Below are 10,348 nucleotides of genomic sequence, written 5' to 3' on the forward strand. Positions count from 1 at the left end.
CTAAATGGATAAAAACTAAAAGCTTTGCTTCTGAAATCAGGAATAGGAAATGAATAGCTACCCTCAGCACTGCTGTTCAATAGACTACTCAAAACTCTAGGCAGAACAATTAGATGTAGAAATAAATAAATGAAATTTGATAGAAAAATAAGCTTTATTGACCTAATGTATTACACTTATAGCTTTGCCCATGAACCATCCTTGCACCCCTGGGATAAATCATATCTGGTTGCAGTGTATAATCTTCTTGATGATTCAGTGTGTTTTATTCACTAGTGTTTCATTGAGGATTTTTGCATTTATGTACATCAGGGAAACTGGTCTGTAACTCTCTTTTTTGGTTGAATCTTTCTCCAGTTTCAGCGTGAGTGTAATACTTGTCTCCAGCAATAATTTTGGGAGTATTGCTTCCCTTTCAATTTTACTGAAAAGTTGAGGAATATTGGGAATAAAGCTTCTCTAAATTTCTTGTACAATTCACTGTGACTCCATCAGGACCTGGGCTTTTCTTTGTGTGTAAGTTCTTGATTATATTTTCAGTTTCATTGGCTGAAATTATTTTTTCAACATGTATTTAACTTATTTATGGCAACCGGTGGTGGCACATGGCCAGCCAGAAAAGGGGTAGATTAAAAATCAAGAAATATAAACCAATGTACACCGTTTCTTCACATGGACAGCCAAGCCCGTAATACAGTGGGAGCATCCCCTAGTAAAGCTGAGCTTCAGGAATTATTGGAACAAATTGGCATCCCTATAAATAACAAAAAGTTGGACAGGGAAAGAAAGATGAGGATTTTAGAGGCATGATTTGGTCATTGCAATCAAATTTTCTATTAATTTTATTGAGAAAGAAGTAGCAATGTCACAGTTTCAAAACAGGTTAGTAGGATAGTTACAATTAATGCATTGCATATTGTTGTCTTCGTAGTAGTTATTCATAGAACAAGATGCAGACATATTATCTTTTCTAAACACTATTAGTTCAAAACTTTCTTGGAAATTGTTTTATCCAGAGATTTTATATCTTTTGATTTAGTTTTGGTAATTTGTACCTGTCTAGGAATCTGTCCATTTATTCTTCGATTCTGTGAGAGTAAAGATTTTCAAAATAGCTATTGATTATCTTTGAACTCCCACAGGATCTGTAGTGATTCTGCCCTTTCCTTTCCTTTCATTCCTTATTTGAGACTTTTCTTTCCTCTTTTTGATGAGGCTGGCTAGGGAATCATTAATTTTATTTAATCTTTTGAAGAACCAGCTTTTTGATTCATTAATTCTTTGTATTGCTTTCTTTGTTTCAATTGCATTAATTTCTGCTCTAATCTTTATAATTTCCTCCCATCTTTGAGATTTGGGCTTGGTTAGCTATTCTTTTTCTAAAAGCTGGAGGTGTACCATTGTTATGGTTTGTGTCTAGTTGTTTCCCCCAAAGCCTCAGTCAGTCTTGGGGTAGACTTCTAGAGTTTGTGATTAACTCATGATCCACTGGGATTGTGGGTGTGAGTGCTGCCGGAATTATGGGTTCATGTGCTGCTGGGATTATAGATGTGAGTGCTACACCCAGCTTGAGGCAGATAACCTGAATACAACTTAAGGGAGACAGACTTGCTCTCTGTAGCCATATTTGTTGCTGCTGCATTTTGCACTCTGCTCTTTGCTGCCATCATGAAAGGTTGTTCTCCACTGTATGCCACTCTGCCCTGGAGCCAGCTGAGTATGGACTGAAACCTCCAGTAATTGTGAGCTAAATAAACCTTTCCCCCCTTCATTTTGGATGTCAGGTGTTTGTCCCAGCAACAAGAGAAGGGTAACTGAGACAACCATTAGGGTATTTGTTCTTGTTCTGTTTTCCTAATGTGTGGGTTTGCCACTATAAATTTCGCTCTGAGTACTGCTTTCATTGCATCCCACAAGTTCCAGTAAGTTTGAATTTCCACTGGCTTGTAGATATTGTTTAATTTCTTGTTTAATTTTATCTGTAATCCATTGTTTGCTGAGGAGAATGTTATTTAATTTCCATGTGTTTATGAGGATTTTGTGGTTTCTTTTGTCACTGATTTAGTTTCATTGCACTGTTATCAGATAAAATGCATACAATAATTTCTGTTTTCTTGCACTTAAGCATGATCTATGGACAAGTATGTGGTCTATTTTAGAGAACATCCCATGTGCAGCTGAAAAGAATGTGCATTCAGATGTTGTTGGGTGGAATACTCTATTTGTTCACTATGTTTATGTGTTCCAAGGTTTGGTTCAGTTCTGCTACCTTTTTGCCATTTTGTCTCTACTTGACCTATCTTTCTGAGATACAGGGGTATTAAGGTCTTTTATTAAGGTTGTGATATTGATTATCAGATTTTTCATGTCCATTAAAATTTATGTTATACAGTTGGTGCTCTGATTCTTGGTGCATACATATTTATGACTGCTATCTCTTCCTCTTGAACTTTCCCTCTAACTAGTATGTAGTGACCTTCTTTATCTTGCTTGATCATTTTTGGTTTAAAGTTCAGATTGTCTGCAAACAGAATAGATAACCCTGCTTTTTTCTGAGGTCCTAGAACATGTAGCATCATTTTCCATCCTTTGACTTTCACCCTATGAGTTTCTTTATGGGTTAAATGTGTTTCTTGTATGGATTTTGTTTCTTAATCCACTCTGCCAATCTCTCTCTCTCTCTCTCTCTCTCTCTCTCTCTCTCTCTCTTCTTTCTTTCTTTCTTTCTTTCTTTCTTTCTTTCTTTTCTTTTCTTTCTTTTGAACGGACAAAAGCTCTTTTATTTGGGACCTGTCCCCTCTGTACACACAGGGCAGTACTTCTTCATCTCCTCCCCCTTGGACAGGGTCTTGATGATCTCTTCCTTCTGGGCTTGCAGATGCTGCTTGTGTGCTTCCTTGGTCTTTGACCTGCGAGCCTCGGCCTGGTCAGCCAGGAGATTCTAGCGGGTCTTGTCTGCTTTCAGCTTGTGGATGTGCTACATGAGGATCCGCTTGTTCTTGAACACATTCCACTTCACCTTCCCATACAGGCTGTGGTACATGTGCCGGTCGATCTTCTTAGATTCCTGGTATCTTCAGAGAAGCCTGCATAGGATTGGCATTCTGTGCATCCAAGCCACCTTCTCCAGCATCTGGGTGTTGGCCGTACCCTTCCACTTACCGATGCCCATGTCCCTGCCCTTCCACTGATCCAAGGTGTTCTTCCTGCATCACGCCAAAGAATGGACAATCACAGGCTTGCAAATGATCAGTCCATCTTTGATCAATTTCCAGATCTGCTGACGGGAATTGTCATTGATGATTTCACTGGTCTCACTGGGGTCCAATCAGACCTTTGACATAGCGGAGGACACTGGAGGCCAGCCTCTTCTGAAGCCTGAGTATACTCATGGCTGCTGCCGCCACAGCAAAAGGCCAATCTATTTCTTTCAATTGGTAACTTGAGTCCACTTACATTGGTGGCTATAACTGATGTGTATTGACTTATGATTGTCATGTTATTTTCCTGTTGTTGGTTTCCTACTTTTCTCCTGTGTTTAATTGCTTGTTCTGCTTAGTGGGTTCTTTCCATTGCCATTCTTAGAACTATAGCCATTTTGATCCATTCTTAGAATATCTTTTAGTACCCTGTGTAAGGTTGGTTTGGTCATCATGAATTTCTTTAGCTGTTCTTTGTTTTTTGCTTTGTTTTGTTTGCAGTACTGGGAATTGAACTCAGGACCCTGTACTTGCCAGGCAGATGTTTATTCTTTTTTTTTTTTTTTTTTTTTTCAGAACCGGGGATTGAACTCAGGCCCTTGCACTTGTCAGGGAAGTGCTTATTCCACTAAGCCATCTCCCCGGCACCCCCTACAGGTGCTTATTCTACTGAGCTATCCTCCCAGCCTTTTAGTTGTTCTTTGTTTGGAAGTATTTTACTTCTCCATTAAACTTGAAAGAGAATTTTGCAGAGTATATCATTCTTTTCTTGTACAACTTGAAATATTTCACTTTATGCTGTTCTTGACTTGATGGTTTGTGAGGAGAAATCTCCTGTTATTCTGATGGGCTTTCCTTTAAATGTGATCTGTTTCTTCTCTCTAGAGGATTGTAGTACGTTGTTCTTGGGAAGAATTTCTGGGATCTTCGTTATTATATGTCTGGGTGTAGTTTTAATTGGGTTGATATTATTTGGAATTCTCTATGCCTTGGTTACCTTAATGTGAGATTTTTCCCCATATTTGGGAAGTTTTCTTCTGTTACTTCTGCACATTCTTTTTATGTCCTTTGTGTTCCTCTGTCTTTCTCATTGATGCCTATTAGTCTTATGTTGTTCATCTTTCCATCATCTTGCAACTGTTAAATTATGATTTCCTGAATCTTAATTTTTTTAAGAAATATTTCCTTACCTTTTCACTTGCTGCAATGGTGCCTTCAAGGTCTGAAAATCTATCATCACTTTCATTCATACAGTTTTGCCAACTTTTAATGGAATTCTAATTTCTTGTGCATCTCTTTGAATCTGTTTCATGCATTCTATTTCTTTCCTATATTGGTCTTTCAAAGTCTCCATCAGTTTTCTATACACCTCTATTTGTTTAATCAGTGCTTTCCTTAGAAAAGCTTACTAATTCTTTTTTTGCCTGGAAGATTATTTCTGACCTGATTTCCTCTATACCCTTCTGCAGTTGTTTCTTTACTTCAGTTGCTGTTATTTCAGAGATTTCAGGTGTGTGACTTTCAATTTCTTGTATGCTTATGTCTCCTGGATTTGCTTTAGATGGGCCCAGGGTCCGAGATTGCATGTTGCTCCTTCTTTTTGTCATTTTCTATTTCAGAGAGAACTCTTTATTTTGTTTATTATAATACTTTTTGGTAACAGTTCGATAGTAAGTAGCCGTATCACTGAATCAGAACTTCTTGGTGAAGGGTCTGTTCTTTGGGGATCTCTCCTACGTCAGAGATTCTTGATTTTTGTGTGGTCCAAGTTTATGCCTTCTCTATTGATGGAGAGTGAGGTATTTGTTTCTGTTTGGCCCTGTCCTCCATCCTTTGGTATAAGGCTTTCCTGAGGTTGTTATCTAAGTATCTCTTGATACTAGTAACTAAAAGAGAACATGGATTAAGGCAGCTATGGTGACCTATTTACAATAGTACAATTAGCAATTCTAACAACAGTTAGTGAACTTTAGAAATCAGCAATCTTTGGTAACTAATGGTTTTGTATTTCAGACCATAGGAACAAACATAGATATATAAGAAGGCAGATCATAAATTGGAAATTTGTATTTAAATTAGATCTCCTGAGTTCTAATATGATACATGCAAACACATTTTTTATTCTATTTTCATTTAATGTATTTAATAAAAGGTCTACAGTGCCTCACTATACAGATAGGACTCATAGAAATCCTCCTGTTTTCAGTCACCCAAGCGCTGGGATTACAGGTGTGCGCCACCATGCCCAGTCTCTGGGGATTGGAGTTCTGGGCACCTCCCCTTGATGCACCTACAGCCTTCCAGGCAAACTAGTTCAGCCAAGTTACCTCTTGCCATCTCTGTGCCATGAGGATCTTCACCTTAAGTCTAGCCCTCAGTTGGCCCCATTGGTTCTGCAGTAGGCCTCAGCTCACTGCACCTATTTCTACCGAAGTCAAACTCAGCCAGATGGGCCTGACTCGCATCGTGGCACTGGGCTCAGCGGCTGCTTCCTTGCTCGTGCCCCACTGAAGTGTGTCAAGAACTTTAAAATCAGCAGATTCTACTAAGGTGGGGAAAACAGAAATGCTTCTCTATTATTAGTAGAAATGTAAACACTGGAAATTAGTACAAAGCTAAACTGGAAATTGCATTTGATCCTGATATAGCTTGTCTGAGGATCTTCCCCAAATAATTGGTCATCATACTGCACTCATATATGCATACCCATTTATTTTTGTGTTTGTATTTTTATTTTATGTATTTGAGTACAGGATCTACAGGGTCTCACTACACAGATTGGATTTGTAGTGTATCTCCTGATCTCAGCCTCCCTAACGCTGGGATTACAGATGCACCACCACTCCCAGTCTCATTTGCCATTTCAGTGTGCCTCGGGGGTGAGGTTGACACGGCATGCCTGGCATCGAATTCTGGCCCCTCTGCCTGCCTAAGCAGGTGCTTTAATCCACTGAGCTATCTGGTAGGCCTTGCATACCCATTTTTAGAGCTGCACAACACACAGCAGCTAATTATGAAAACAGCCTACAGGTCTATTCTAATTGGAATGAAGAAAATATAATATGCGCAGTGAAGTTCTATGCAACTGTAAAAAAGGGTAAATTTGAGGCCTTTGTTGGAAAACAGGTGAGTCTTGAGGTCCAGTACAATGCAAGTAAAATACATCAGATATGGAAGATGAAACATCACACCACTTCTCTAACATGAGAGGTACAAAACAAAAACAATTTGAAGAGCTAAGCCAAAGACAGATGTTAGGTAACACGGAAATAGTCTCATTGGAGATGGAAAAGAGATTTGAGGAAAGAGAGGGGAGGGCCAAGGATAAAGGGACTGTGAAAATGATGAGTATGTGATGCATGTATACATATTAACTCCTCACAATGAATGTAACTATCATGGAGCAGGATCAATGCTAATAAAAACAACCCATCAGGTTTGGCACAAATTGCACCGCCTGGAACAACGTAATACCAACTATAATGTAGCACTGATTCAAATTTACTTTAAATGTTTTAAAACAGAGCTTTAGTGAATATGGGATTTTTTTAATATCTCCTGTTAACTTAGTTTGTGATCAGATTTATTTCTTGTTTATTATGCCACGGTAAACATGCTTATGGGTAAATATTTCCCAAGGTTAGGAATGCTTGCTTATGATTCTGTACAAGTAGAATAACTTTTCCAAAATTTAAGGAGTCTATGATGTTTTAGAAATTTACTCTTTTATAAAGACTACGTCACTATTTTCCTAAAGCACATCACAGAGTACATTTTAAGTATATGCATGTATATATATATATATATATATACATATTTAATGAAAAAATGAGTGTTATCTTTTAAAATATATATTTATTAGGCAAAGAGCAAATGTGTTTCATCCGTATGATTTTTTTACAAGCAAAATTGTGAGGGCATGAAGTGATTGCACACACTCATCTCATCTTATGCCAGCTTCTCTGAGTTATTCATTACTGTTTTAGTACTGTGAGCGGAGATTACTATCATGGTTAATTGACACATACAGAACCTTAGCTGAACTACTGACCCATAGTAGCAGTGCTTCTTGTTCGCTCTTAGGTGGGATTTTAAACTTTTAGAAACCCTCTTGATGCACAGGCATCGCTGTGTATTAGGCTGATGGGGTAGTGTCATTAGTGGCTTGCTATTGCGTTTCTCCAGGTAGAATCCCCGTGCCCCTTACAGAGAGAGGACAAATATTACTTCTGTTTTCAAGCACCTCATGATTTTGTTCTTACAGTAAAATAATTTGAATGAGTTATTCTTATATGGTTTATTGTTAAAATCGCTTTACACTGAGAAGTTACTGAGGACTTCAGAGATCTTTGGTTTATATGAATTATTCCATATCGTGTAAACTGAAATTAAATTAAAGGTATTTCATAAATGTTTGTTGTAAAATTATTTTAAAATTGTTACTTAATAACATGAGACTGAATAAATATATTTCATATTTTAAGAAAATATATCTTTTCATATTTATTTATTTATTTATTGGTACATAACATCAAACGCAGTACCTTACACTTGCCAGGCAGGCACCAGGCCACTGAGCCACATCCCTGGTCCAAAAATTCATTATTTTAAAAGTAATTGAGAAAACTATCATTGATTTATAATTTTCCAAATCAATATCTACTTTAGTAGAAAACAGTTGGATATTCAATCTCCTGTAATCAATCACTTTAGGATTTAGGGTTATTTTTCCTTTTTTTTATCTTAAAGTGCATGGGAAATATCTGTTCTCTGAAACATATGTCATTGGAAAAATATAGAGCATATTTATGCTCCTCTGAGAAATAATTGGATGTTGTCATTTGATTCTATAGTAAAATTTCACAAACCAGTTTTTCAAATAACCATTGCGTTGTAGAATTGGAGACCATAACAATTAACTTTTTATTCTTTGTTAAATTAAGATCTATTAGGCTTTCTTGTACCTTGAATGACTCAGGCATCATTTAGGAACATAATACTTTTGGAAAATACTGGGCACCAAATTATATAGGCCTTCTTGGTTTTGACATGACTAACTTTATAATCTCAGAAACTCACATTGAATATTATTATTACTAGTTTTGTCAGAAAAAATACTTAGGTAATTGGAAACTGTCAAGCTCAAGTTAGTAGATGCAAATTTTTCCAAAATACTAATTTTTACATAAAAGCTCATATTTTATTAGTGCCAAAAATACATAGCAAGCGATAAGAACCTACTTTTGTTCATTACTGAACTTTTTCTACAGTATTTTAGGTAAAAGTAGTGTTTGGGTGGGCAGCCATCCTCACTCTCCCCAACTCAATTATGGGCGTGTTTTTCTACAAAAACATTCATTTTCACAAAACAAAATTGTTTTATGCCTGTTTTTCTTTTTTTCACACAGAAAATTTTAAAGTTTCATTAAAAGATCAACAATGAATGTGTTAATAATTTTGTGACTTTATCAAGAGCGTTCTTAGGTGAAATCTCTCTGTGTCTCTGTCTCTCTCTTTCTCTCTCTCTCTCTCTCTCTCTCTCTCTCTCTCTCTCTGGAGTAGCACAGTTGGTGTCCCAGATGTTTTTTGTTTTTTTTTTTTTCTATTATTGCTTCCAGTAACCACCATCATAATAATTTTCGCTTGGGGACACAGGAATAATTCTCTGAGATGCCTACAACATAAAACACCATGCACAATTTGACAACTATTCCTTTAAACTATTTAAAATACTTGCTGTAATATTGTTAGAAGAGTACATTAAAATCGCACTTCCAAGCTTCCCCAAGTGATCAGTAAACATTGCAAGTAACTTCATAATGGAGTCCTTCTTTTGGGTCTCTTGATTATTTTGATTTCTTATCTTCTAAAAAAGGTATATTTTAAAATCTTATGGGTAAGAATGTAATTACAAATTTCCTTTTTAGAAATGTTATTTTTAAAGTTTCGTCTTCTGAAATGTGTGTGTGTGTGTGTGTGTGTGTGTGTGTGTGTGTGTGTTAATGCCCATAAGATACAAAAAGTCAAAATAATTCCAATTTTTCTGGCTAAGTGAATTTTATTTTTTAATCAAGGAATTAATTCTAGGAACAGTGGAGATTAAGAAGAGAAAGAATTTACTGAGAAAAGAAAGCTTCTGTCTGGGAGGGACGGAGGGGACCCAGAAAGTGTGTTACCCCCTTTTAATTAAGGAATGAATTTGGTTTTTGTATAAACAAATATTTAACACATATCATTTTTCAAGAACGTAATGTTTTATCAACTGACAAGCATAAATAAATTTAAAAATTAACTTGAAAAGAATTCAAAATGTTTAAATCTCTTTCCTAGATGTTCTCTTTTATATATCACTGTACATCATAGAAACATAAAGCACGTAATTCATACTTTATATTTCTATTATTTAGATTCTTCAGTGCTATAGTTAGGATTAGTGTTATCATATCTTTCCACTTTATATTGTTGCTTTTGTTTCTGCTTTTTAGACAACACATTTTGTGGCATTCATGAAACAGAATAATCTTATACTTTTATTCTTTGTGAGTTTTGCTGCATTTTAAAAGAAAGCAATTAATTATCATACAAATCATAATGATTTTCTTACTTAAAAAAGTTTTTATAGAAAAAAGATATCTTGTCTGATCCATATTTGTTTCCTATCTTCATGTTTTAAATCTTACGATGGCTTTAAGTACAATGGTAATGTTTGTGATTTTTCTCAGAGTATATCTTATATATTCTATAACTATGAGATTGAGAGTTGATTGGACAAAAATTCTCTCACTGTGGAGGAATCATGTGGTCTGATATAATGAATTTATATTATACTAGAAATGAATATTAAGAGAGTAGAATGCATTTCTTGAGATAGCCTGACTCAATCTGTATTGTTTTAAGATAAAGAATCTGCAGTACATCCAAGAAAAAACATTAAGTTTGTCAAGGCCAGGTATATTTCACATTAATCTGCAATGCTGTGAAAAAATTCTATACATAGCTAAGTGGCAGTGTAAGCAGATAGCAATGTGTTCTAAAATGCATCTAGTATTTCTGAATGTCTTGTTTTTAACTTTTTCATAGCTTGTCCATTTCAGGAAATAAGTTTATTTCAGTGCAGCACTGTTTCGAAGAAGAAGAAGAAGAAGAAG

General features: G+C 35.9%; 1 pseudogene; it reads right to left on the minus strand.

Moving 5' to 3' along the window:
* Positions 1-2,779: 2,779 nt before the first annotated feature.
* LOC101580165 lies at positions 2,780-3,392 on the minus strand (annotated as a pseudogene).
* Positions 3,393-10,348: the final 6,956 nt, after the last annotated feature.

The sequence above is a fragment of the Octodon degus genome, unplaced genomic scaffold, assembly GCF_000260255.1.
Source record: "Octodon degus isolate 3935 unplaced genomic scaffold, OctDeg1.0 scaffold00159, whole genome shotgun sequence".
Taxonomy (NCBI): Eukaryota; Metazoa; Chordata; class Mammalia; order Rodentia; family Octodontidae; genus Octodon; species Octodon degus.